Raw genomic sequence first — 4,783 nt, forward strand, 5'->3', positions numbered from 1 at the left:
AGTTTGGGCCGGGGTTCGGTCCAGACGGGCCACGGGTCCAGTGGGGGGGGGGGAGGGCTTTTCCTTTTTCTTTTTTTTTTCTTTCTGTGATCTGTTTTCTGTTTTCCTTTTATTTGTTTATTTTCTTTTCTGTTTTATTTCTTTTAAAAGTAATTAGGTATTTTATAAAAATGTGTTTCCTCCACCATAATTACCAGTGTATTATTTAGCACCCACTGAACATTTTTGTTTGAATTTTTGAAAACTTTTATTTTCCACTTTTAATTTTAATTGAAGTTTGAACTAGGAGTTTGACAAGGTTGTGGTTCAAATGTGATCAAGCCCTGTTTAGCAACATGATTAGCTTAATCACAGGGGGTTACTATAGCATGATTCTCAGAGTGTTACAAATCTCCTCCACTACAAGAAATCTCGTCCCGAGATTTAGGAGGTAGAAGGAAACAGTGCGGGGTATTCTTCGCGCAGACGATCCTCTCGTTCCCAAGTGGCCTCATCTTCAGAATGGTGCGACCACTGGACTTTGAGAAACTTGATCGCCTTCTGACGTGTGCGGCGTTCAGCTTGGTCGAGAATGCGGACCGGATGCTCCTTATAGGAGAGGTCTTGCTGCAATTCGAGCACTTCGTGATCCACAGCTCGGATTGGATCCTTGAAGCAACGGCGGAGCTGTGACACATGGAACACATCGTGAACCTGAGAGAGGTTCGGCGGTAGCTCCAGTTGGTATGCCACTTTTCCACGCCTTTCGAGAATAGTGAATGGGCCAATATAGCGAGGAGCTAGTTTGCCCTTGATCCCGAAGCGGTGAGCACCCTTCATAGGTGTGACTCGAAGATAAGCCTTTTCGCCAGGTTGATAGACCATGTCTTTATGATGACGGTCATACTGACTCTTCTGACGTGACTGAGCAGTCTTGAGATTCTCGCGAATAATGCGGACTTGTTCTTCGGCATCTTGGATAATATCCGGACCGAAGAGTGGACGTTCCCCAGTTTCTGACCAGTTCAGAGGGGTTCGGCACTTTCGTCCATATAACACTTCGAAGGGGGCCATCTTCAGACTAGCTTGATAGCTATTATTATAAGAGAACTCAGCATACGGGAGAGATTCCTCCCATTTCTTGCCGAAGGAAATAACGCAAGCTCGAAGCATGTCTTCGAGAACTTGATTGACGCGTTCAACTTGTCCTTGCGATTGAGGATGAAACGCAGTACTAAATGATAGATGAGTGCCCATAGCTTCTTGGAAACTTGCCCAGAATCTTGAAGTGAATAAGCTGCCACGGTCTGAACTGATAACCAATGGAATACCGTGGAGTGAAACAATCCTGGACATATAGAGCGTTGCCAACTGGCTAGCAGTGATCGTTTCTTTGACTGCCAGGAAATGTGCAACTTTGGAAAGCCGGTCAATGACGACAAGAATAGCATCATTACCTTTCTGCGATTTGGGAAATCCAGTGACGAAGTCCATCTCAACATGGTCCCATTTCCATTCAGGAATAGAGATAGGTTGCAGAGTTCCAGCAGGCCTTTGATGTTCTGCTTTGATACGACGGCAAACGTCACACTCAGCAACATAACGAGCAATGTCTTGCTTCATATTAGACCACCAAAATCTCTGTCGGATGTCTTGATACATCTTTGTACTACCAGGATGGATACACAGAGGCGTATCATGAGCTTCTTTCATAACTTCCTGTGTCATATCTAGGTTTTTCTCTGCACATGGCACCACTAGGCGGCCCTTGAAGTATAAGGTGCCATCTTCAGCAATGGTGAAGAATGAGGGCTTTCCTTCTGCGAGGTAGCGCTTAATCTTGTGGGCTTCAGAGTCATACCCCTGTATTCTCTTGATGGAGTCCAGGAGATCTGGTTCGACGACCAGGGTATTGAGGGAACCCTGGGGAACAACACGGAGGTTCATCTTGCGGAACTCCTTAGGAGGGGGAGCGAGTGCACCCGGAGGAACAATATGGAGGTTCAGCTTCCTGAATTCTTCAACAAGCGAGGGCTGAACTTTATGAACCTGGAGGTGGTTGCAGTAAGACTTGCGGCTCAAGGCATCAGCCATTACATTAGCCTTGCCTGGAGTATAGGAAATACCCAAGTCAAAGTCTGCAACAAGCTCCATCCATCTCTGCTGACGGAGGTTCAGATCTGGCTGAGTAAACAGATACTTCAGACTTTGGTGGTCAGTGAAGATCTCGCAACGATTACCGAGAAGGTAATGTCGCCACTGCTTCAGCGCATGTATGACAGCAGCAAGTTCGAGGTCGTGAACTGGGTAGTTCTCTTCGTGAGGGCGCAATTGTCGAGAGGCATAAGCAATCACTTTGCGGTCTTGCATTAGGACACAGCCTAATCCTTGACGGGAAGCGTCGCAATAGATGACGAAGTCCTTCTTAGTATCAGGTGGAGCTAGAACTGGGGCAGAAGTCAACTTGTCTTTGAGTGCTTGGAAACTTTCCTGACATTTGTCTGTCCATTGGAACTTGACACCCTTATGCAACAGGGTAGTCAGAGGCCTGGCGATCTTAGAGAAGTTCTCGACAAATCGACGGCAATAGCTGGCGAGACCGAGAAAACTTCTGACTTGCTTAACGTTCTTGGGAGGAGTCCAATCAAGAATAGCCTGAACTCGCTCGGGGTTGACGGCAATACCATCCTTAGAGATGACATGCCCGAGATAGGTTACTTCGGGTAGCCAAAATTCACATTTAGAGAACTTGGCATATAGTTGATGTTCTCGTAGCTTTTCCAGCACAAGACGAAGATGTTCAGCATGTTCTTCTTCGTTCTTGGAAAATATCAGGATATCATCCAGATAAACCACGACGAACTTGTCGAGGTAATCCATGAATATGTAGTTCATCAGACGAGAGAAGGTGGCTGGAGCATTGGTTAAACCGAAAGACATGACGGTGTACTCGTATGAACCATAGCGAGTCACGAAGGCGGTCTTTGGGATATCCTCTTCGCGAACACGGATCTGGTGGTAGCCCAACCTCAAGTCGAGCTTAGAGAACACTGACGAACCCGCCAGTTGATCATACAGATCATTGATCCGAGGAAGAGGGTATTTATTCTGAATGGTAGCTTGGTTTATAGGACGGTAGTCTTGAACTAATCGGTTTGTCCCATCCTTCTTCTTGACAAAGAGAGAAGGTGCTCCCCAAGGAGAGCAACTTGGGCGAATGAATCCTTTGCGAAGAGACTTGTCGATTTCCTCCTTAAGCTCAAGGAGTTCATGCGGCGGCATTTTGTAGGGTCGCTTGGCTATAGGAGTGGTGCCTGGTTTCAAGTCGATGATGAATTCGACAGCTCTAGCAGGGGGAATCCCCGGAAGTTCTTCAGGAAAGACGTCGAGGAATTCACGCACGACGGGAATGTTTTCAATGCCCTCGAGTGGTGCAGCGTTCAATGCATTCAATGCATAGAGCCTTGCCTCGGCATTTTGCACCAGATGGGCTTGGTAAGTAACTATCTCATCTGAAGGGTGTAGCAGATGGACGGTCTTAGTGGTGCAAACGATTGAAGCAGTATGCGCTTTTAACCAATTCATTCCCAGAATGAGATCAATGCTACAGGACTTCAGTACGATGGGAGAGACAAGAAATTCCAGTACTTCAATTTCAACAGTAACATCGCGACTAACCATAGAGGTTTGACATTGGCCCGCAGGGGTGTGTACCACTAGCGGAGTGTTTATCTCTTCGTGATTAATGCCATGCAGGAATGCAAATTCTGCTGAAATGAATGAGTGGGATGCTCCTGTATCAAATAAAACGGATGCTGGTACTGAATTTACGAGGAGTGTACCCATCACAGTAGCAGGCTGGTCTTGAGCTTCGCTGAGATCAACGTGGTTGGCATGAGCACGACCTTGAGACTTAGCATTGTTGTTGCGGGGCTGGTTGTTACCACGGCCAGCTGCTGGAAGGGCCAGTTGATTCTGATTCTGATAGCAGTTCCTGGCAAAGTGACCCGGTTGACCACACTTGAAGCACAGACCATTATCGGGAGTGGGAACAGGAGCCCCAGGTGGGGGAGCTGGTAGCTTTGACTGCTTAGATGGTGGAGGAGGCAGACGCGGTGCAGCATAAGATTTCCTGGGAGCAGGTGCATTTGGACGATACATGCTGTTCGGGATCCATATCTTACGCTTCTGTGAGGGCGAGCCCGAAGATGAGCCCGTGTCACGGTTGCGCCTCTGAGAGCTCTGGTATTCCTGCAGACCAGTTTCAACATTGATGGCCTTGTTCACCAAGGTGGTGAAATCAGCAAAGTCATGCACTAGAAGTGCGAGCTTGATGTCAGCTTGAAGGCCATCACGGAACTTCTCCTGTCTGCGTGCATCAGTTGCAATGTCTTCTTCAGCATAGCGGGACAAGTCCAGAAACTCCCGCTGATAAGCTTCGACAGTTTTGTTGCCTTGGGTGAGGTTGCGGAACTCACGCTTCTTCCGGTCCATGACTCCCTGAGGAATGAAGCGGGCACGGAAAGCAGCTTGGAAGTCTGGCCAGGTGATGATTGTTCCAGCTGGCAGAGTACGCCTGTGGCTGTCCCACCATTGAGCTGCGGGTCCCTTCAAGAAGAAGGAAGCAAAGGTGACATAGCTGGCAGGGGCTACATCAGCAGACTCCATCTCATAGGTGATGTCACGGAGCCAGTCATCAGCATCCAGAGGCTGAGTTGAGCTGCGGTAGATGGTTGGGTTGAGGCGTATGAAATCTTGAAGAGTCACTTGAGCTGGCTGTTGGTTCATATTGGGGCGAGGAAAC

The sequence above is a fragment of the Aegilops tauschii genome, chromosome 3 (assembly GCF_002575655.3).
Source record: "Aegilops tauschii subsp. strangulata cultivar AL8/78 chromosome 3, Aet v6.0, whole genome shotgun sequence".
In the NCBI taxonomy this organism is placed as follows: domain Eukaryota; kingdom Viridiplantae; phylum Streptophyta; class Magnoliopsida; order Poales; family Poaceae; genus Aegilops; species Aegilops tauschii.